General features: G+C 35.3%; 1 long non-coding RNA gene across 1 annotated transcript in view; it reads right to left on the bottom strand.

The window, feature by feature from the left end:
• Positions 1 to 10,314: 10,314 nt before the first annotated feature.
• LOC129145951 (uncharacterized) overlaps positions 10,315 to 25,396 on the bottom strand; it is a 99,156-nt gene continuing 84,074 nt past the window's right edge. Inside the window, exon 3 of the long non-coding RNA XR_008552190.1 lies at positions 10,315 to 10,393. This is a non-coding gene — a long non-coding RNA (uncharacterized LOC129145951). The remainder of the gene's footprint in view (positions 10,394 to 25,396) is intronic.

The raw sequence follows: 25,396 nt of genomic DNA, 5'->3' as shown, positions 1-25,396 counted from the left end.
CGTGGTGGTTGATCACATATCATTTCACTACTATAAGCAGGTCTCTTAAGTTTTGTATGTTAAACTTAGTAATGTACACTAAACCGAGTGATTGCTTTTTATTAATCAGTTTGATAGTAAGTTATAACTGTCTTTTCTTAGGGTCCAAGGTAATAAAACTACATATTAATGAGCTATCAACTAAATAAGATTTTTAAGAATTGAATTTCTAAAAACCATGAATTTGCTTAAACTTGATAGAGATTTTAGTTAAATTTGAGAGTTATATGGTATATATACATATATATGTATATGATGTAGAAACATAAATTATACAGAATAATGCCTAAAATAAAGGGCAATTTCTAAGTCAATGTGTTGTATGTCAAATGAAAAAAATATTTAAAGAAATGCATAGTAAGAAGGTGGTTTGTTTCCATTTAAAATTATGCTTTTTATCAAAAAATTTGGGCTATATTATAATAAACTATACGATCAAAATTATCTTTGATAATTTTTAATATACTCACAGATAGCTATCAAATAAATTATCTCTTTTTCTAAAACTAATTGTACTATCTCAGCAAGTCAACCATATATTTTATAGAATTTTTTTTTTTTTTTTTGGTGGGACCCTCGCCGGCGGCCTGGGAACGAACCGGCGCTGCAGAGGCTGCGGGCAGCCTTGCAGTCCAGCGCTCAACAGCTGCACCACCAGGGGAGGCCCAGCAAAGTTAATTTTTAATGTCTGTCTTCAAATTTGAAATTTAAATATTTTTGCAATCTCTACTGATGCCATACACATACCTATGTCCATACCGTTATATCCCACTCTAGCCTACCTCAAAATGATTCTTAGCAAGGAACAAATTTGGTGTGATTGCATTTATATAAGATTCTAGAAAATGCAAGCTAATCTATTAGTGACAGAAAGGCGATCAGTGGTTGCATATCTCTAGGAGAGAGAGGCAAAGGGACAGGGGAAAAGAAATTACAGCATGATTTCTAGTATCAGTTGCCAATTATTCTATTTCACTATCACATATGTCCTTCAACTTGAGTTTTAAATAAAGCTTTAATTAGCTCTTTCCCCATCTGTAACTGTCTCATGCATCTACTTATTTACACACACACACGCACACACACACACACACACAGGGTTTTCTAAATCTGGGCTGAGACATTCTACTTCATACCATTATCTATCTTATTCTTATTCCTAGGTCTACATTTCTTTGAATGCACTTATTGGAAATTGAGTTTTACAGCACCTGCTTTTGTTTTGACAGAACAGAAACAATTTGCTGGTCGAAAACAATTTTCAATTGTTTTGCAAGTGCTTGGAAAGTCATGCCATTGGGCAGAAGTCATTGAATTCTTTGACAACTTTTAGCTCCTAATGTTCAAATATTTCCTTGAAATGGAATTCACTGGATTTATGCTTGATTAGTTCACTCTGCTTTCTTATGGATTGTACTTTCACTGTTATTGTAGAATATACTTGTGCACTAGTTCTGTAAAGTGAAATTTGCTATCTCATTTTGCACCACTCAGTAAGGCCTCTAAAGTTTGTGATTTGTAGTTTACCTGGAAATTACGGGAATTACAGAATACATGTTCTTTCTAATACACTTTTTAAATTAGTTTTCTTTTTTACAACAGTTTATAATAGCCACTAATCTTAAAAAAATATTCTAGCTTCCATTTTTAGTTATCTGTATTTAAAGAAAAATCTAGAAGTTTATTTGAACATCTTTTAAAAAAATGGTTGTCATCATATAATCATAGTTGACATGATGGTTATTATGCTCCTGAATAATAGAATGATTTACACTTTCTCCAAATTCACTTGACTTTCATTTTCTAAAGAGCAACAGAATGTATTATTGAGTTATCCTCCTAATTCTATAACTTATTTTATGATTTCATAAATTTTGTAACACTAGTCATGAAAAATTTCCCCAGATCTATAGTTACACAAAATAACTGCACTGACTTCATAAAGTTAACAATGTATAAGATTAACACTGCAATCTTTTATAGGGGCATCAATACTTTTCTCATTTCTAAGAGAAAGATTTAAAAATTGAGGGCTTTTTTGGTATTCTCAATAAAATGCCTTTTTACTATCTGAATAATAAACCCAGACAAGTCCCCTATAGGGAGAGACCTTAATTCATTTCTAGTTTAGACATGCATTTTCACATTGATTCACACTGTATAATATACCTGCAAAAATGGAATTTTCTAAAAAAAAAAAAAAGTCAAAGACAAAATGGACCCTTAATTTTAAATTATGCCTCATGTGCAGTTCATAGCTGATCTGGTCAATCAAGGATTCAAAAACTTCAAGTGCCCTTTTCCTTCAAGAACATACTCTTCTAGTTGTAATTCCATGAACTTTATTTTACAATATCACCACTATGTTTATGAGCTAAACTGCCCTTAGTATCATGCCATATAAGTATATCTTTTCATCAAAAACCAGAGGAGATTTGTGATCTGAAATAGGTTTCCTTTGCCTCTCATAACCATAGAGGCCTCACCTGTACTAATATTCATACCATACTTTTCCTTCATTGGTTAGACAAAATTTAATTCACAGTATTTTAAAGGATCAGCTTAAAAATGTGCCTATCAAAATGAAAATGGTGGTTCTTTAGTTTCCATAATTAGCAGGAAAGTGTGTGTCAGATGGCTGAGTAAAACTATGAAAGGCACTGGAGAAATGATTGCATGCCCATGATCAACTAATTCAAAATACTCAAAGTCTCAGTATCCTCATCTTTAAATCAAAAATGACACTAATTAGCCTCCAGGCTGGTGTGATGTAGTGAGATATGTGGGGAAACACCCAATAGTACTTTGGGCATACTACTGTTGAACTTTCTTCTCAATCCAGGATGAATACATCAACAATCAGACATCAGAGAAGGAGGGCATAAATGCTAGCCCCGACAGAGCTCACAAGATCTGGATGACATTGACAGACAAGAAAGAAGAGGACTAGAAACAAATAATGAATATCTGTATTGTGCTATTATCTAAGTGACATATTTTAACCAAGACTTTTTTTCTTTTTCTTTAAAGATTTTTAAAAATTTATCCATGTACACAAGAACTGAAGGTGCAGGGGGTGAGAGGATTCACTAGAGACAGAGTGGGGAGCAGAACGGGCAGATCCACTGAAACACTGCTGAGGGAAGCAGCGGGTTAGACAGGAGAGGTCTGATGCACCATGTGGGTCAGCTCTCTGGCTGGGGATTGAACTCTTTTTGAGTGTCTGGCGACAGCTTGATAGCTTTGATACTTTAAAACCTGTGCCATCAGGGAAGCCCTCAAGTAGTTTTTCTTAACTTAAAACATAATTCATTAAAAACTTTTTTAAAGCTTTTCTTGATAATCTATATAATATTAAAATTATATTGATGAATTTAATTTTTATTTTATTACTGTTCAATGGAAGCTAAAACAAAATATCTAAATCTCAAGAATAACGCCATCACAGAGAAAACTTTACATTAGAAAAGCATCTAAGTGGTTTAATATCACTCTATGTAGTATTGTCAAGATGTAGTATCTAAGAGACAATTTCAACTGTAATGTATATTAATTAATCTGACACTCAACCATTGCCGATAGGGGCTTTAATGACTCAGGCACCAAGAAAAGGCACTCATTATAGAAAGTAGTGGGTGAATGGTTAGTATTAGAAAAAATGTAAGTCATAATTAAAACTACAACTTAAGGCAAAAGGGAGTCACTATTATCAATATTAAGCAGCTAAAGGGAGGTCACAAAAAACTTTCAGATGAACCAAAATATATGGTAAGGTAAAGGTCATTGTTGCTTGTCCCTGCGATAGAAATAAAGTCTAACATATTTGACATGGAAGGGAAATTTGAATTTCAAATATCTTATTGTTCTGATAAGTATGTCTCTGTTTAGTAAGTTGCCTCTGCCAATTATTTGTTTGCAGCATATGAACATTATAAGTGTGTGTGTATTACTTTCATGTTTTGTTTCTTTCTATTAATGTTAAGTCCTCAAATCCCTGAACTATTCTGTTGATCAGTGCCTAGTGGGTGACATTTAGCAATGTTTGAAAACATTCTTTGATTGTCAACACAGTGTGGAACAAACATCTATTGAGTAAAGACTAGGGATGCTGCTAAAAATCCTTCAATGCATATAAACTACCTGTCACAGAAAAAAATAAAAATAAATTGGCTTCAAACAGCAATTATTACAAACTTGAAAACCTCCTACAGGACAAGTAACAATTAAATAAAATACCATTAACAACACCAAATTTTATTTTTCTTTGGCATTCAGAATAAAATGAAAAGGTTAATTGTTTTTAAGGTAAAGAATAATCCTGTTGCCTTACTTTGGGGGGAATGGCAATCAGTTCTTCCTCTTCCTTACTGTCAAGATTTAAGATTGAAGAGAAAAACCTTCACTATCAAAAGGCAGAAATGAGGGAATGTAAAATAACCAGGATAGTGCTACACATGGGAATGTGTGACATCAAAAAGAATCTGTGATACACTTTAGTCTTAGAAAAGTGTATGGGGCCTCCCCGGTGGCGCAGTGGCTGAGCGCTGGGCTGCGAAGCTGCCCGCAGCCTCTGCAGAACCGGTTCGATCCCGGCTGCCGGGTGAGGGTCCCACATGGTGTGCAGACCTCTCCTGCCGCACCCACTGTTCCCCTCAGCAGTGTACTTCGTCATTCTGCCTGCTCTGCTCTCCGCCCTGCTTCTGGTGAATTCTCTCACCCTCCTGCGCTTCTGACTGTACCTAGTGCTTGTATAAATAAATAAATAAATCCTTAAAAAAAAAGTGTATGAAACTATAGCATTATTTTTCTAATGTCATTTGGGTTTAATCTTCTCTACACTTAAAAATTGATATCTTAAGATTGCCAAGGCTTCACAAATCTAGGAAAGTAGGTTTATTTGATCCTCTGCAGAATCTATAGCTGCAAATTCCAATCTCTTTTATCAAGAGCAGTTCTTAAAGGTTTTACCACATTTTACAATGTTTAGACTTGGTAGCTGGTGTAAATAATTACATTTTCCCTCACAACCACATTGACATTTATTTAGCATTGGCTTCATCTTTTTAAATTTATATAATCATATACACTAACAACTCACAAAGCTATAAAACCTCTTATACAAATCTCAAAGCAGGATACATTAAACATAAATATTATTTTTAGAATCATACACCATTGCAAATATGTGCAAGTGAAGAACTGGCTTGGAATTTGCTTTCATGTATTTTGAGAATCTCAAGATATATTTTTAGAAACCATAAAAAGCTAGGAAAAAATTATTGCCAGACACCAATAGAAGAAAAAAAGGATGAAATTACTACTTTGAAAAGTTGCCATTGAGAATCACATATATACAAGTTCAAAATTGGGACTTGCCTCTAAAAATAATCTAAGTTCAATAAGGTTACAGATCAACTCTTTCTGCCTTTAATGTAAGTGTAAGTGAAAAAGTGTTCTAGAATCTGCCTGTATGTTATTACAGTGGTTTCATGTGCTTTTACATATGTTCACTAAATCTAAACCTTAATATATCAGAGAGACATAACTGCCTTTACAGCATTTTAGATCCATCGAGCAATACATTATCTCCAGGAATACATCACATGATATTCCTCCATCTGTGAATAATAATATAAACCCTATTAAAATGGATTTGGAGAAAATATTCCCCACACACTAACATAAGGCCAAATGAATAACACTTTTAAATGGAATTGCATTAAATAAAAAGCAATGGAAGACTAGTTCACATATATTCAAAATGCATAAGTTCTGGGCTAGGTAGCACACTTGGTTTTACAAAGAAATGCAAAATAAAATATAAAATCATATAACTTATGACAATGTTATATCTTAGTATTTTCTCTAAAAATAATCTGAGGTTAAAATGTCTTAGAGGGCCTCCCTGGTGGCGTAGCGGGTTGAGCTCAGCGCTGTGAAGCTATCTGCAGCCTCTGCAGCATCAGTTCGATTCCCGGCCGACCAGGGCGATACCCACATGATGCCACAAACCTCTCCTGACTCACCCACTGCTCCCCTCAGCAGTGTTTTCAGTCAGTCTGCCTGTTCTGCTCCCTGTTCTGTCTCTGGTGGATTCTCTCATCCTCCCGCACCTCTGGCCTGTACCCCAGGTCTTGTATAAATAAATAAATCTTTAAAGAATAAATAAATAAATAAATAAAATGTCTTGGAGATATGGTGGTTAGAGGGCTTGTCTATTGCTTGTATGTGCATATTATAGCATAAAACGCGTAGCTTGCAAGATTTTCTAACTGCAGAGATAATCATATCTCACTATAGAATCTCTTGGCAGTTTTGTGATATAAAGTAAGAAGATAAGAAATTAGTGTCTAATTGATCTCAGGAAAGAAAAATAATCTATGTAATTCCATTCTAGTTTCATGGTAAGAGTCCCACTATTAGAATGCTAGTAAAGTTTAGTGAGATGTTAACATTATATGATTCTATAAGTAGATGTAAATCAATGTCAAACACTACCATTACAATATCTGAAGATTTCTAGCAATTTCTTTTTTTGGTCTCAAAAACCTGTGCAATTCTTTGACAACTTTATTGACTCTCACATCTCTCAGAATATTGAGGCCTATTACTGTTGCGGAAACAGATAGTTTTAGCTAATCTTACATTTTTTAAGCTCAAAATAAAATTGATCCTGAGGAACTGTCAATAGAACATTCAAGAAGGTAATGCTTCCAGCTTTATTTTCCTTCCAAGCTACTCAATAATCCATTTCTATTTTAAGTCACATAGAAGCTTCTAACAACCTCAACATTTATGTCTTTTATCTCACTTGTAAAGAAAGTGAAACAGCTAGACTAAATAAAAATGGAGCTGGGCCAACACTCAAATTTCAGAAAAAAAAGTGCCCTTGCTGCCAGAAATTTTGTTCATGTCAGAAAAATCCTGAAAATCTTTCATATACTTTTTAGAGAAAATGCAGAGCAATTTTGATGGTAAGAAACCACATCATCTTGAAAAAAAAAATCACTAATTGTTTTCTCCATATTTTATTAAACTTGACCAGATGACTGATGTGCTCAGAGCCTAAATAAGTTTGTTGTTCTAAAACCCCAAGTTTCATGCTCATGCTATTTGGCATTGTTACTTCTTCCTGAGGTTTTATTTCTCCTGAGATGTTTATCACTTAAAATGTTCTTGAACTTGAAGAGCAGCACACATCACTCAGATCGTCAATGTCACTGCCCACATATTAAACTAAACCAAATATGGGATCATGGCATCCCTCACCTCATTCTATTTGGCTCAATGACACACTTATATGTCATTTATTTCAAATTAGCTATTTTCTTTCCTCCATTAGTTCTGCTATGGCAGATGGTATCATGTAAGTGTGACTATTTGCTATTGGCACACTACACATACCCTTCTGATGACCAGATGTGTCTTTTGGGCTTTAGTTCTCATAGGTCTGCTCATTATTATTTCTTTTTGTTTGTTTACTTTATATATTGACTAGGTTAAGAGGTCAAAATTGCAGAAATTAGCAAGGGAATTGTCCTGGGTAATATATATTGTCCAGAATTATAGATAAAATTACCCACATTATAGATAAAATGAATTGAAAAACACATAAATTGAAAAAAAGCACACCTTATAATATTCAGATAGTTGTGATTTTGTTGATCTAGGTACATATACCTGGAAAAGTTTTATCAACATTCTCCCCTGCCCACTGGAAGTTGCTCCTGACTGTCCTGCAGAATTATCGTACAAGGACAGGAAAGGTATAAAAAGTGAGAACAACAAAGAAAAAGATCCACATTTAACAAAATATTGTAATAGGGTGGTCCCCAGGAAAAGGGGAGGTTCTAGATTCCCTGCCCCACAACCCAAAGGGAGGGTGGAGCTGAGCAGGGAGGAGAAGAAGCTGGAGAGGAGACTGGGGAAGGAAGTAGGATGGAGAGTCAGAAGGAGACATGGAGGAGGCATATGGAGCAGAGAGACAGGTGAAGAAGCTGTGCTTGCTTCTTGGTCCTGGACTGGTTGGTACAGATGTGGGTGAGAGACAATGGGGAGGTTAATAATGGCAGCTTTTACTGTGATTTAGATTTGGTTCTTTTCCTCCCAGATTTGCTGTTTCTGACCCTTTTCTATGGGTCCTTATTGGAAGGTTCTTTAGACTTGTGGCAGGTTTTCGGGTCTTGCTCTGGACCAATTCTGTTTAGCTGGACTTTTGCCCACGAAGGGATGGGTAACTTTGGGTCCTTGATTTGGAAACCACAGTCTTTGTCTTTTCTGCATTGCACACTGACTGTATTTTTTATTTTTTAAAGATGTATTTATTTATTTATCCATACAAGCACTGGGTACAGTCAGAAGCGCGGGAGGGTGAGAGAATTCACCAGAGACAGAGCGGAGAACAGAACAGGCAGACTAATGAAATACACTGCTGAGGGAAGCAGCGGGCGCAGCCGGAGAGGTCTCGTGCCATGTGGGACCCTCAACAGTGGTGGGGATCAAACCGGCGCTGCAGAGGCTGCGGGCAGCTTCGCAGCCCAGAGCTCAACTGCTACGCCCCTGGGGGAGACCCGCACAGTGATTGTATTAAAGTTCCATATGTTTTGTTTTGATGTGGCAGATGGCAGAGCCTATTTAGAGCAGGTAGGTTAGGGGGTTCTAGGGTGCCCTTCTCCCTGTCCTGTAACAAGAATTTTAAAATTTTAAGTAGAAATTACTAAGTAGAGGCAAAATAATGACAAAACTTACTTAGTTGCAGTCTCATATCTTTCCATGAATAAATTTTAAAAAAGTAAAAAGATAAATTAAAAAAATAATTACCTTGTATTATCATACTAATTTAAATTTTGTTGTGGGTGAAAAATTGTTGTGGATCATGGTGATTAAGAGGAATATATTAAAAGGCAATAGGTGGCCCTGGAAAGGAAACTGGCATTATGACACATTCAAGTTTTTTGTTATTGCTATTGTTGTTTTTCTTTTTAATTTTCCTTTAATTTTAACCAATTTTAGAATTGGTTTTAAAAACTGTAGTAGTGAGGTTACAAGATGGGAAGGGAGTGAAAACTAAAAGGTGCTGAGAGTGCCTTGATGGTGAAAGTCGTGTGGTGTCATGCAGTTGAAGAGGCGTGATCCTATGCCTTTGAGTCACATTAGTGTTGTAAATCAATGCTATCTCAATAAACAAACAAACAAACAAACAAATTGTTGCTGGTAGTTGCAAAAGAAAGTGAAGTCAAAGAAGGATTTTGTAGATGAGAGATCATCATCATACAGATGATCCAAAGGAAATAAAAGTGAATGATCTGGAGGAGAGCAGGAGAAATTGCTGAAGAGATGTCACTGAGTTAGCAAAAGGGATTTGATGGGAACCAGAGGGACTTAGTTTTAGGGGACTGGGATGATCATTCAGTTCCACAGAAACAGGAGAGAAGGTGGAGGTATGAATTCTCTAGGAAAAGGCTGATAGTTGCAGAAGTGAAAACACAGGGAATTTCTCCTCTGGCTTATTTTTTTCAGCAGAAGAAGAAAGTATAGTCATCACTTGGAAGCATGGATGTGAAGAATATATTGGATGCTGGCAGAGAAAGGAGCAGTTATTTGGATGCATGTTCGAGTGAATGGACCAGACTATTACAGGACACTGGGTAGCAGGAAGGACTGGCTTGAAGTTAATTATTCTAAAATTAGAATGACCTCTAGGCTGATTGGATTTCAACAAACACCCTCAGAAGAAATTGCTGTGGATTACAATTTACATTAGAAATATGATGCAAAACTCAAATGGGCTGATCCATGATAAAAACAAAAACAAAAACAAAACAAAACAGATGACCTTTGCCTTACTACAATGGAATGGTTAGTAAATGTCATGAGTAGCCTTTAATTATAACATTTAAATATAAGTGGATTACTTTTAAGATTTCTAGTTTTAACTAATGTTTTCAATGAATAATAATATACCATTAAATAAACAAGCATCAGGAAGTCCATGGTACATATATTTGTGATGTAGGAATTAACAAGTAGTCAAACAAGAAACATGTAAGGAAAACTCATCACTTTAACTGTTCAGTATGTGGTGCAACCATCACCACTACCCATCTCCAGAACTTTCACAACTTCCTTAGCTGAAAATCTGCATCCATTAGACAATAACTCACTTTTCTCCCCTGCTCCCAGCCCTTAAAAGCCAACATCTGTGAATTTGATGCTAGATGAGATACTGTATAATGTTTATCTTTTTTGTGATAAATTTATTTTACTTACCATAATGTTTTCAATGTTGATCCATGTTTAACTGTGCCCAAATATCCTTTCTTTTTACAGGTAAATATTTCAGTATACTGAAACGCTAGAAAATGACAGAGAAATAGAGTAAATAGCAGAGGCTGACTAATACAATGTTAGCTCAGTTTTCTATTTTCCTATTATTTCCAAGTTTTAACCATAAACATATCGAAATAAATCATTAAAACAATATTCATCATTCAATGTAAATTTTTAAGAATTGCTTTAACTAGTGTGTGTATGTACTTGGTAAGCATACAAGATTCTATTGTAATTTTGATTAGAAAATATACAAAAGAGAAGATGGAAAAGAAAACAATAGTCTGGTTTAAGAATTTTTCAGGTTTAAGAATTATTAATAAAATCTTTTTCAATGCCATCTTTTTTTAAAAGCTTTAAATTAGCTATATCAATTTTCTTATTTTTCCCTTAATTTGCCAATTTCATTTAGAAAAAAACATGAGTGCTTGACCTATGGTAGGAAATAAAGCAAAAATGAAACATTAATTTATTTTTTCCTATATCTTACATCTTTACCTAGAAAAATCTTTCTCCTAAAGTTTATGGTGCTTAAGTATCTAAGGTGTGAATAATTATATCTAACTGTTTGCCAGAGCAAGAGTTCTGTAACCTAGAAGTAGGAAAGTCACCATGGAAAGGGTACACATAAAGATTTATTTATTTTTTTTATCTTATTTAAATATTTTATTTTATAAAATTCTTACATCTTTTTTTCATCTTTGCACAATGTATGCATTTTCATTTTGGTTATATTCCCCATACAATTGCACCTCCCCCCTTATTTTGACTCTCTTCCCCCCCCCCCACGCTGCTTCCTGCCCCCCTCCCCCGCCCAGTGTGTCTCTGGTTTATAGTTGCTTGTTGATTTTGATTTTTACTTTGCATTGATTAGTCTTTTTCCTGGTCTCTTATTTAGGTTTTCTAAATTCTTGCTGTGAGTGAGACCATCTGGTATTTTTCTTTTTCTTTCTGACTTGAAAAAGGAACGCTCCTGCACTGCTGGTGGGAGTGCAAACTGGTCCAACCACTATGGAGAGCTGTGTGGAGATTTCTTGAACTATTAAACATAGAGCTTCCGTATGATCCAGCAATTCCACTCCTAGGTATTTTTTTTATTTTTTATATATATTTTACATCATTGTTCATTTTTAAACAACGTTTGCTCCCCGCCCCCTCAGTTATGGTCCCCATAGAATTTCTTTCACCAATGCACCTGTGCACCATCACCACTGTCCTCTGTGCTCCTCCCTTCCTCCCTCTGATCCCTTGCCCTCCTCCTCCCCTGCAGGATGTCTCCAGCTTATAATTGTCTGTTTTGTTTTGTTTTGTTGTGTTGTGTATTATTATTTTTATCCCTGCTATCTTATTTGGTTCCTCTATATTCCTCCTTTAAGTCAAGCCATCCGATATTTTTCTTTTTCTTTATGACTTATTTCACTGAGCATAGTTCCTCTAGCTCCATCCATGTTGCTGTGAATGATATGAGTTTATATTTTTTGATTGCTGAATAATAGTCCATTGTGCATATATACCACATCTTCTTGATCCAGTCATCTATTTTGGGGCATTTGGGTTGTTCCCAGGTTTTACCCAAAGAACACAAAAACATTGATTCAAAAGAATACCTGTATCCCTATGTTATTGCAGCACTATTTATAATAGGTAAAACCTGGGAACAACACATGAAGAATTGAAGGGCAGAAATAGCAAGAAACTGAAGAATACACCTAAAGTCTGAGTATATAAGCACCAATAAAATCAAATAGTTAATCAAAGGGAGATGTGTGAGTGCCAAGACAGATCTCATCTCCAGCACAACTTCACCTGATATACTACTAAATATAAACTGGTTACCCAAAGATTATGACTATAACACATGAGACATGATTATGGGAGCTTAGGATATTTAGAATATCTCTTAGTAAGAGAAGATGAAAATAAATGAAAATTTGTATAGATTTGGCATAGATAAAAACTGTAACAACTACTTTAATTAAACAGGTACAACATAACTTCTAGTTTTACAATTCCTTAAGGGATTTTCCCCTGGCTCCTTAGGTTGGTGAAGCAGAGTTCTTGTTTCAAAGTCTTGATTTCAGAAAACATAATTTACCAGTCCCTAAATTAAATGGTTAGCTATGTGTCCAAAGAAGATATTCAAATGGACAAATTGGTTGGGAGCATTTTTATGTAAAGTGAAAGAGAGAGGACTATGGAGGCGGGCTATGGTGATGGGTATAGTGTAAAATGCATTTGAGGGGGTGTATTGTTATGCCTCTGAATCATACACAGCATTGTAAATCATTGTCACCTCAATAAAAATATATATATATAAAGAGATTTAGTACCAGCACAAGAAGAGAGTTTAACAACTTTCTGATCTACATCAAAATTACTATAAAGAAGGTATGCTTTTGAGTTAATACAATATCTCAGGAAAAAAGGCAGAAGAGGGCATGTATTTTCATCCCCAAGGAACTCTCAAATATCCAATTATACTATCTTTTACTAGGATGATAAAGATATAAAACAAAGAAACAATGTCTGGTCTATATAATTTACAATCAAATGTTAACAAATGCTCAATAGCCAGAAAAAATTTTCAGATAAAACATGAGCACAATATACTACCATATGGCAAATGTACTTTACTGCACAGATGGCTCTTAGAATCTTACTGAAGATGATTTGGAGATTTACTCCACAGATATAAATCAGGGTCTTTAAATGAGGCAATACAAGAGAAGAGATTAAACAATCAAACAAACAAAATGGGTGCAGAAAAACACACGATCATCAAGGAAATGAGAGTAGATGTGAATCAGAAGACTAATATAACAATATGAAAAGATCATTTTATTCTAAGATAATGACAACCCATATCTATGTGACTGAAAGTTGAGAAAATTTGGACATTATAGTGGGTGAGAGCAAATGGAGATTAATGAGATGAATCAACTCAGATATTTAAATTAATAAATTGCTACAATATAGTATGATCACGAAGAATGTCTTAAGAGTGATACAGATCTATTTTAATAGCATTGGGTATATTGCTTTAAAGATATGGTAGTTTTATTGGCTTAAACATAGTTGTCTTTTAGAAATTAATTAATTGAACTGAGAAATTATGATTTATGTAATATGATGAAGCAGTACAAAAAGTCTTTAATAAAGATAAAGGTATTTTAGTGATTAATAGGGCAGTTAGACACACAGGCATCTTAGTTCAGTTTCTCTGATAAAATAACCATACATATATACGGTTTTTATTCTATTGAAGATGACACCGTGCATTTTGTTTGCATTTGTGTTATCAATAGAAAGTAATATTCATTATGTATTCAAGCATTCTCTTCTAACAATTGCCTAAGATACGTCTATAAAATATATATTTTTGTTGATAGTTTTTGCATGTAGGAAAATTGAAATCAATTTACTATATAATCAATACATACAAAACCAGATGTTTAAGAACCCTAAGTTTGCAGAAAATGGTGAAATATATTTTGTTGACTTAAAATCAGTAAATCAATTTATTAATACTCATGAAAAAAATACTATAGGAGTGCATTAAAGAAAAGGCAATAGTCACTTTCTTGACACACCCTATATACACACCTAAAAACTTCCACTTCCCATAGGTAACAAAGTGTTAACCATATCATATGTATAGTTTGAGAAATTTTGAATTTACAGGAAAATTTATTGTGTAAGTGTATATACATACATACACAACCACTTACCATATCAACAACATAAAAATTCTATCTGTGTTACCATTTTCAAAGGCTGTATTTAATATACTCCATAGTATGTTCACACCATAATTAATTCAACAATTTTCATAGACAGGAATTTAGATAGACTCAATTTTGCATTGTTATAACTAACACTGCAATGAACATCTTGGTACAAATATTTTGGGAAAATTGTGTAATTTTTTCTGTAATATAATTAAAATAGAAGTTCTTTATCAAATGTTATGTGCTTGTAAACACCTTGCATACATTGTCAAACTGCCTTCAAAATGACTTCACCAATTTACATTCGTATTTTCACTTGCCCTTATAGTTTTCTCTGCTTCCACTCTCTAATTTGCTAGAGATACATGCTACTTGAAATGTTAATCTGTCACATCTATGCTGAAAATCTAATAACACCTTCCTACCATATTAGTTTTTGGGGTCTGCCAACAGAATACCACAGACCAGGTAATCTTAAACAATTAAATTTATTTTCTCATCGCACCTCTACACTGTTTAGCTCTCCCCTCTCCTGGGTCACTGGCCTGGCTGGCTGCCCTGCAGTCTGTGCTCTAGCTATGGATCACACCTCCGGGTGCTTCTCTCCATCCACCTCTTGTTCCCTGAAGCACAGCTTTCTTTCTCTTGTGTTGAAATTTATGTTGCTCATTGATATCCAAGGGGTGTTCCAGTTTTTCCTCAAGCCACAGGAGTCTCTGGGTGTTGTATTCTTCTAGTTAACTGTTAGATGATCCTATAGCAAGTGAGACAAGGAACTTCTCTGATGCCTACTAATTTCTTCTAATTCCTCTTTACTTGCAAGCCACAAGAGGGGGCAAACTTCAAAGCTCCTCATATGCACCCTCCTTGCCTTCAGCTCTCTTCAGAAACTTGGTAAAATATTTTTCAAGGTAGATTTTATTTGATGTCACAAATTGGTTTTTATGTCTTAACATAAAAAGTCTTAACATCTCTAAAAGAGACAAGTCTTAACATCTCTAAAAGAGACAAGCTCATTTTTAAACAAATTTTACTTTGCTTTAGGAACTTTTTTAAGAATTCAATTTTTGCTAAAGTAAATTATTTTCTAAACATTTCTGTAAGGATCTGTGGGATATTCTAAAGAATCTTATCAGGATGTATCACAGGGACAGAAGTGTTTTCATATTTTATTCACCTTGTTTGAATTTTAAATTCAAGAATTACTACATAATGCAAACCCCTCATTAAAAGTAAAAGACTTTTGAATGGAAAAGAAAACTGATATGAATTTCTATTTCGTTATATACCAAAACATTTCATTATTTTGACTGCCAATGATTTCTTAACAAGCAACTTATATTTAAGATGATTGTTATCATCAACAATATCTAAGCTGCTGAAGATTCTCCTGGCTGAGAAATAAAGTTTTCTCAGCACCTTCCGCAATGACATAAGCATTCTGTTCTTTACGTTCTTGGCCCTCTGTGAGTACAGCATATGCTTTGACATGTGTTTCTAAAAATATGATGAGCTGTGCTGCTATCTATGCTTGTGTGTTTTAAAAACTCACATTATATAAAAAGGATTTAATGTTGGTTTGGGATGTATTTTTTTTCTCAGTTCAAGCACCAAAGTATCAGACCCACCTCTCCATTCCTTCCAGAACACTCATTCTAATACCTGTTTGAAAAATCTTTTTACTCCATCAAGAACTAAAACCCATTAATGTGGCCACATTTTCAGTAGTTTAAAAGATTTCCCTGCTTTGCAGAATATCTCCCTCCTTTCTAAAATAAGTCCTATGCGTTTATTTCATGCATTAAATCTTCCTGTAATCACCTGAAATTTCCTTGAACTTCTTACTTGCAAATCTGGTTCAACTCAAATATCTGTTTTGGATCTGTGTTTTCTGGACCAGCTGGATGTTGCCAGAGAATATTCTATAATTAGGCTGAATTTCTCTTTTTTTAACTTTTTTTTTTTTTAAAGATTTATTTATTTATTTATTTATTTATACAAGCACTAGGTACAGTCAGAAGCGCGGGAGGGTGAGAGAATTCACCAGAGCCAGAGTGGGGAACAGAACAGGCAGACCAACGAAATACACTGCTAAGGGAGCAGTGGGCGCAGCAGGAGAGGTCTGCTGAGCCAGGTGGGACCCTCGCCAGCGGCTGGGGTTCGAACCGGCGCTGCAGAGGCTGCGGGCAGCTTCGCAGCCCAGCGCTCAGCCGCTGCGCCACCAGGGGAGGCCCTGAATTTTTCATTTTAAATTAACTTACATCAAACAGTCTCTTCCTGTTGGTACATTGTCTTAGATGTCACTATCTTACACCCACCTTTTATGCAATCTGTCATCTGACACTCTCGCCTTAGCAATGGTTGCGTCTGCTAAAATTAAAAAAAAAAATCATCTTTCCTCTTATTGTGTTATAGTCTTTTTTTTTTCCCTCCTCTTCACTCAAGTAGCATCCATAGGCATGTAATACTCATATTATTGTGTAAGTCTAGTTTGGCAAAGTCATATATTTCACAGAAAGAAAAAAAAATACTGATTATCTAATTTTTTTTTTTATTTTTCAGATGTAGCATTTTTTTCTTATATTGCTGTTAATTTTTGGATGGCATGTGATTTCTCCCCTTAGGTGTGGTCACCATAATGATGACCTTTATAGTTTGGAGCTCAGTCACATGACTACATCCAACTGCATTGGATGGTGGAAAAGTCAGATCATGTATCTATGTTACACAGATCTAAAAGAGTCCACACACTTCTGAAGTCTCTTCCATCAAGGAGCACGGTTATTTTCCTTGCAGTTTTCAATCTGCTCTTGTCTAGATTGCTTTAACCTGAAAAATATGCTGTGACTTGAACTTGTGTATATTTTGAGTCTAGGATTAATGACTAGCAGCTTCTGCTCTCTCCTAGTAGGAATATTGTCATTACTGAAATCAACATAAAGTACATGGGAAAACCCCATGGAGGAGAATCTGGCAAACAGCCCCCAACAATCATACATGTTATTGAGGCTATTCTAAATCATTCAGCCCAGTAGGTCTATCAATTGCCTACAGGTGCCTTAGTAAGCCCAGGCCAGATAAAAACATCTAAGCTGATCCTATTGTAAATTGATGACTAAGAGAATTAAATGCAAAAGAAAAAGCAATTGCTCATTTGAACCAATAAGTTTGGAGTGGAATGTAAGCAAAGGCTAACTGACTCAGTGCCCAGAAAGAAAAGTAGTAAACAGGCTGCATTGTGCAAAACAGCTAGCACCTTCGCAATATTCCATGTAAAGCAGGATTACCATAAACAGAGCCAAGGTGGGGGACAGGTCACTGTCTGTGGTTTCTCACCCATGTACTCACAAATGCAAGACCCCACTCAAGCTCAGGGTGCAACAACAATGGGATTTATTAACAAACGGGAGATTTGGGGAAAAGGAAAGAGTTTCTAAGGCCACAAGTGGCCTGCTGTCTTATCCCAAAGAGAGTCCACGGTGTCCAGTGTCCAAAACAAAGGCCGTTCATGAAAGATAACACTGTCCCCTCTGTGAAGCCTGGAGTGGGTGGCAGGCCCATGAGCAGTGACCAAGACTCACTCACAGCGGGGCTGAGGTGCTCACAGGCCATGCTGCTGAAGTGGCAACACAGCAGTCAGCCATATCTATTCGAAGGCCAGGCTGGCCTGCGCCAGATACCAGCCGTGACAGCACCAGTGGCCACAGCAGCAGGAGGTGGCGCTGGAGGACCAAAAGCCACAGAAGATCCACAGAGGTAGTTGAGACACAGGTCAGTGGTGTTCATGGTGCCAGAGGACTGAACTAGTGTTATAGACCATATGACACCAGACCGGGGCAAAAGGCACATGCTGATGGTGCCCATCAGCAGGTGAAGTTGGACGCAGGGCCAGGGATAGGACTAGCAGTAAGGCTGCAGTTTGAAGTGGAGATCAGATACAAATGTCTCAGAGTTTTACAAAGTTCTTCCCAGGAGATCCTACAAGTCTTTCTGACAAGTATGTCTGTGGAGGTTTTCCAGAAGAAGGTCCCGCTAAACCTGAATCCGAAGGTCTGAATGACCCTAGCCCTCCGAAGTCTGGTCTCATATCTCTTGCCTTTCAAGCCTGATTGGTCCATCTACAATTCTGGTTGTCTGATTGGGGCTGGTCAAGTTCCAATCACACTGGTCCATTTTATGATTCCAGTAACACATTCAAAAGGAAAATCCAGGGCTGCCTGACCAGACCCTGACCTGTGCTAAGGTCAGGGCAAGCTTATCAGGTGCACTCAGGGAATTGCGGCCAGGACCAGATGCCCATCTGGGTGGCCCTGAACTGGAGCTCAGGGCTGTTCTGTAGACTACAGTCACAGCCCACCCTTCTGCACATACATGCCCCATGGTAGCAGCAGTCATAGGGGTCCAGTTCCACATGTAGGAGAAATCTCTGCAATTGTCTAGAACTTCAGTGTTTTCTAAGTTTCTAAGTTATAAAACAAGGAGATCCTTATGACTTTCACATTCTATTAAGTTCCTAGTGAAAATAATATTAAAGGATTGTGATGCTTCCTAATGTAGAATATATTCATACTATGCAATATAAAGACAGTTAAAAACTGATGTATATGTTACTTGTTATTTCCAAAATCTGTTTTTCCCTCTTGTTTTTGTATTTTGTTAAGCATTAGCGGTATTCCACACAATGTCTAGATTTCACAATAAAATATTTTAGATACTAAATCCCTTATTAAAGATAACATATTCAGGGCCTCTCTTGGTGGTGCAGGCGGTTGCATGCAGCACTATGAAGCTGTCTGCAGCCTCTGCAGCAGTGCTGGTTTGATCCCGGCCAGCCGACGAGGGTCCCACATGGTGCAGCAGACCTCTCCTGTCTCACCCGCTGTTCCCCTCAGCAGTGTATTTCGTCAGTCTGCCTGTTCTGTTCCCCACTCTGTCTCTGGTGAATCCTCTTACCCTCCCACGCATCTGGCCTGTACCCTAGTTCTTGTATAAATAAATAAATCTTAAAAAAAGAAAGATAATGTATTCAGAATGTACATTTGGCAAACCATATGCAATTTGAAATGCCCAAAATAAGGATAATCTAACTAAAAAATGCAGCAGGATAAAAAGAGATAGTGGGCTGAATAGGAACAGAAAGTTGACAACAACATAGGTGTGCTTTATGTTTAATGAAAAAAATAATGTATTAGATGAGCTAAGAGATAGTGTGCTATTCTGACAGTATTGGTGTTTCTTCGAGAACGGTCTGAACATGTAATTCTCTCTTAGCACTTTACCTCTGGTACTATATTCCAGTCAAAGAACTTGCTGAGTATTTAATACCAAGATTTTAGGGAAATGTTCTTTTGATCAAAACCCAGCTTTAATCTTCTTAGTGTTTGCAGATGTTTGGATTGGCTCTGTTTGTATGTTGGAGTTGTGGGGTACAAGGATAATGTCTATGTTTTATATTTTGAAAAACATCAAGTAGGTTTTGTAAATTATACTAATAATCTTATGTATGTTTCAAGATGAAAAAGTTGGGATGTATGGAGATTAAATCTCTTGTCTATTTAAATCAAAACAAACAAACAAACAAACAAAAAGCCTACATTAGAATTTTTACCCAAGTCTCCATGGTTACAGAGGTAGTATTCTTGTCACAAATAATAAATAAAAACAGTAAATAACTGTGCCTTCTATCTGCATATCATCGAGAAAGAAAATTTTCCAATTTTGATCCTGTTTCTCATTAATAAAAAGGACTTAGATATTTCTTATGTAAAATTATAAGAAAATGTCATTTAAAAAGTTGCTCTGAAATGAACTTTTATAATCATATAAATATCTTTATATGAATGAAGATGGAATGAAGCCTTAAATATATATTCTGGTTTTAATATTAATTGTTCATTATCTGAACTTTTTATAACTTGAAATATTATGAAGTTTCTGAGTAAGTACCTATAAAGGACTATTATGTGAATTTAATTATTTAGAAAATAATGGCATATTTCATTTTGTTATAGAAGAATTCATTACAATGGAATTTTTATTATCACAGAAGAATGCTTATAGTATTAAAGTATTAATATACACATTTTCCTATAGATATTGAATACTGAAAGCATTTGGAAACATTATATCAAAATTTATTTCAAAAGAAAAATGAAATATGCATGCTTATATGCACACATACAAAAAAGGGAATGGTACAATTAATACATTGTTCTCTAGCTTTTCTTTGGAATTTGGCATAGCCTTTTGAAAATTTGAGCTTACTTTGTTTAATCATTATAATTTTTCACATCATAGAATTTCCATACTACAATCAACATTGCACTTTTACTTTGATTTTATGATGTATCTTCGTAAGCACAGAATATCAAAGTGTGTCAGATTTCTTCAATTTCCTCTCTAGGTATACTTTTCACCTTTTCCAATTCTGATCTCTAACTAGGATGTTGATATTTATAAATTATGTCACAGCAATCTGAACCTCTGACTTCAATTTGAGCTGTATAAATGGGAACACTTATCAGGATAACTGGGAAGCAGGAGAGAGATTAGATATTTACTTCCTGCCTCCTTGAGGTCACTGGTGCTGACTTTCCTTGAAGGGAATATCACTGCTATTCTCAGTAACATTAGCTCAAATGGTTTTCTCTTTCCTTTTAGTTTCCAATAACCTCCTCCCCTTGTCCTTTGGGCCTATGAGTGATGACTGCTCTTTGCTGCTAGCTCTGTATTTCCGCACTATTCCTTTTATTCCTTCTATTGATTTACTCTATTTACTCGTAGTAAATAATGCCTTATTCATAAACCGTTTTCTAACTATTCTAATGTGAGAATGTCATGTTTATAGTTGGTTTACTGACAGACTAACAAAAGAAAAAACACTAAACTCAACTAAAATACACTTTAGAATCTATATGGTTTTTCTGAATATTTTTTACCTAGCAAATATCATTGAGGTCGAGTCTTCCAGAATATCATGCATGGGATTAGAGATGTTAATTTTGATTCTCAAAATTACCTCATACAAAATGTTAAAAAGTATTAATTATGGTGGAGTTTATTAATAGCTAGCATGTAGTGGGTGTAGTTACAAAGGCAATATACTTTGGTGAGACATCGCTTATTATTCTCCCATGTTTTACAGACAGAAGAGGATGAAACAACAGATGGTGAAATTATTAAGAATATTCTAACAATGTTAAGATTTTGGCCTTTTATTTGGTTTGGCTAGAGTCCATGAGCTCAGATTTTATCTGAACCCTATCTGAACTAACTTAAGCAAAACTTACAGGCTTTGGTTCACAGAAATTGAGCTGAAACTTTAGCGTGTGTGTGTGTGTGTGTGTGTGTGTGTGTGTGTGTGTGAGAGAGAGAGAGAGAGTATGTTTGTGTGTGTGTTTTAGGTTTGCTCCCAACTTTATTTTCACAGATTATTTCTAGATCCTTAGTTGTACAAGAAAAACTGAATACTCAGAAGAGTTTTAACCTATATGAAAACAAACAATACAGATTCCATTTATTACTATTGGTTACAAAGAGGTCACATGTGAATATAAATAGAATTTGTTTTCAAAAGTAGATGCAAATGCCAGTATTTCTAGTGAGCCCAAACCAATAATTTACTTTGGTCATTTACATCAATCACATCTCTGACTAATGGAAGTATTTGTTTTTAAAGGACGATGTAACTTTTGCCTTTAAAATTTTAAAATAAATTTTGTTTATTATTAATTTTTACATTTATTTTCTTATTATCAATTTATCTCTTTATCCATGAGTTATAAGAGCATAGCATGATCATCAAGGATTATTTCAATACCAATCAACTTTTAAAATACACCGATATGCTGTTTTTATACAGTCAATTTTATTTAGTTTACCCACAGATTAGATGTTTTATTTGCTAGCCATAGCTTTTTTGTATCTCAGTCATTTTTTTAGGAAGGTGTGTCCCCGAACCTGGGCAGACTCCTTTCTGATAGACCAAAAAAGCCTGTTCTACTCAGAAATTTCAGATTTTGTGAGTAATTCTGTCTGAAATACTCCCTCCCCTTCATGTGCCACACTTTGATCCCACACTACGCTCATTTGATTAATCCAAAGGCACATTTTAGTGAGGCAGAGATGGGCATATACACCTATGCTACTCATTGTTTTCAAAGTTTTCTTACTCCTATAGAATTACACTTGCAGTTTTTTTTTTTAAAAGATTTATTTATTTATGCATACAAGACCTGGGTACAGCCAGAGGTGTGAGAGGATTCACCAGAGACAGAGTGGGGAACAGAACAGGCAGAGTGACTGAAATACACTGCTGAGGGGAGCAGCGGGTGACTCAGGAAAGGTCTGCTGCACTATGTGGGTAGCTCCCTGCCCAGGAGCGACTGTGGAGAGTTTCATAGGGAGCATCTTAACTAACCCCTTGCACCACCAGGGAGGCCCTGCACTTGCCATTTTTGACCTCATTTTTGATCTAGTTTATCTCCACAAAACTGTAGTCTAGAAACTACAATTAAAGCTGTATTTTAAAGCTAAATCTTAGAAACTATAATTATACTTGAAATCATATTTTATGCAATGTTTATATCTGTATTTGAGAATTATTTTTTCTGAACATCTGGTTCACTCACTACACTACTAGAAACACAAATCTAAATATAATGCTTCCAGAATGTATTAAACAAATGTTTTCCGGTCTATATTTCTTTCTGCATATATTATCCTTAGGAAAAAAAGTATGAACATGTTCATTAATGAACTGAAATATACACTTTAATATAAATCATTTACTTTGCAAGATAACATATACTCCAAGTGTATATATGAGATATTTAAAAAGTAAATAGCTAAGAGGAACAAGTTAATTTAAGCAATTAATCATCCCACAAATTGACTATTTAGTAAATTGGTCATCTAGAGCATGAATTGACTGTTGTGGAATTGGTAATGAAGTGAATTGAACTGGTGACTGGTATTCTGGTAACATTCTTTTTTAAATGGGCCTATCTAATACACCTATCCAGAGATGAATTTTCCTTTTTCTGCAGGATGCATGTGGACAGGACAGTTTTCCTTGCTATGGTGGCTAATGGAAGAGATCCAAATTTCCAAACTGCTCCTTATAGAAACTTTCCATCCTCTGCTTTTAGTCACTTTTTTTTTAAAGATTTATTTATTTAATTACTTAATTATTCATTCATTCATTCATTCATTCATTCATTCATTCATTTATTTATTTATTTATACAAGCACTGGGTACAGTCAGAAGTGCGGGAGGGTGAGCGAATTCACTAGAGCCAGAGTGGGGAGCAGAAACAGGCAGACCAAAGAAATACACTGTTGAGGGGAGCAGCAGGCAGCAGGAGAGGTCTGTGCACCATGTGGGACCCTCACCTGGTGGCCGGGGATGGAACTGGTGCTGCAGAGGCTATGGGCAGCTTCGCAGCCCAGCACTCAACTGCTGTGCCACCAGGGGAGGCCCCTAGTCACATTTTCTTTTCATCCTCCAGAGGTATTTATTGCTGCCAGTTATTCATCTTTCCTGGAGTTTTGAGCTATGCATCTATGTGTCTTTGCTAACTATGACCGACTGTTTACTATGCTAAGTCAATTGTTACTACTCCATCTCTATTCTATCTTTGTAAATTTTAATAATATCCCTCCTCTGCTGTTGTCTTTTGCACTATTTCCATGTTAATGTGGCATATTCCTTTTAAAAACTCCTTCATGCTGTTTCAATGGAGTTTTGTGAAGAATTAGATATATTTATCTAAACATTTGCATTTAGCTGAATATCTTTACACATTAGATAACTACCTTGAAAATATATAATTAATAATACCGTGACAAACTTCCTTATACTGACATCCTTTGTGCATAAAAACTTTGAAGAAATTTTGGAAATATATGTATTAGCTTAAAATTTTTATTAAAGGTTTTAGAAATGTTTTTAGATAATTATAATACACATTTAATTTCACACACAGACAATACTTTAAGAATAATTAATTCCAACAAGACCTCTTGAAAATGTGCATAATGTGTGATGTTTCCTAAATATTTTGAATGTTGGCTCATTCTCTAGGAATAGGTCTTTCATTAGTTTTTCAAGGGGTTCCAAAACAGCAACAACAAAAAAATAGCTAATATATTGAATAAGCAGAATTAGAATTAAAATTCTCAATTTTTTTTCTGCTTTGTCTACTAAGCCTTGAAACCATGAAAAATTATTACACATGGGAAAATTTCAAGAATTAATATAATCCAAATTATATACATTTTCATAGATTTCACTAGCATTATGTCAAGATGCTGTGGTCTCAACTACCAGATGACTTAACTGATATGTGGAATATAAAGTAACAAAGCAAAGGAACAGACAAAAGCAAATTCAAACAAACCCTTTAAGTCTGAATGCCAAATTGAAGCTACTAGGCTGGGCAGCTTAAGCAGAAGGGGGGAAATTGAACTAATATGAAGGATTATTGGCACTTTGGTGGTGGGTGTGGAATAGCAGCATACATTTGAAAATGTGTGAGCCTATACTCCTAAATATTTTACTGTGATGTAAATCAGCATTACTGCAATAAAAAAAATCAGAAACACAAATTAATATGTGCCTTACACACACACACACACACACACAAAGTAACAGTAATGACATTTTTGTACATTACAAAAAAATACACTGGTTCTTATTTAAGATAAGAAGTTAATTTTCATAGCTCATATTTTAAATATTTTCCTTTTTACATATTGATAAGAAGTGTTTTGAAACGTGCCTCTACCCGAATCTGCTTATTTCTAAAATAAAACCGAGAAAAATGTTGTTTGGCATTTTAATTGATTTTGATAATTGTGACAATTCTTCATTTATAATAATTATTACTTTGTAACCAGTTATGTGTTAATTTTTTTATTCATTTATCTTTTTAGATTTTTTAATTTTGAATTTTAATTTTTTTTATAGAAGAACTGAGATATAGGCTAGAGCTGTGGGGGGAAAGGAAGGAGGGGTTAGAGAATTCACCAGAGACAGACTGGAAAGCAGAACAGGCAGAACTACTGAAATACACTGCTAAGGAGCAGTGGGCAATGCAGGAGAGGTCTGCTGTGCCACGTGGGTTAGCTCCGTGGCTGGGGATCAAAATCAGGCCTTAGTAGTGATAGCAGTGATAGCACTGAGACTTAACCCCTAGGCCACTAGGGAGGCCCTTAAAATGTTCTAAAAATTTCCTTTGACATATATTGCATAGAACGTTTTCTTCATTATTCATCTGACCTAAGACTTGTGTCTTTAT

This window comes from Talpa occidentalis, unplaced genomic scaffold (assembly GCF_014898055.3).
Source record: "Talpa occidentalis isolate TD23 unplaced genomic scaffold, MPIMG_talOcc4v2.1 talOcc4.16, whole genome shotgun sequence".
In the NCBI taxonomy this organism is placed as follows: Eukaryota; Metazoa; Chordata; class Mammalia; order Eulipotyphla; family Talpidae; genus Talpa; species Talpa occidentalis.
This window is presented reverse-complemented; position numbering and strand designations above follow the sequence as displayed.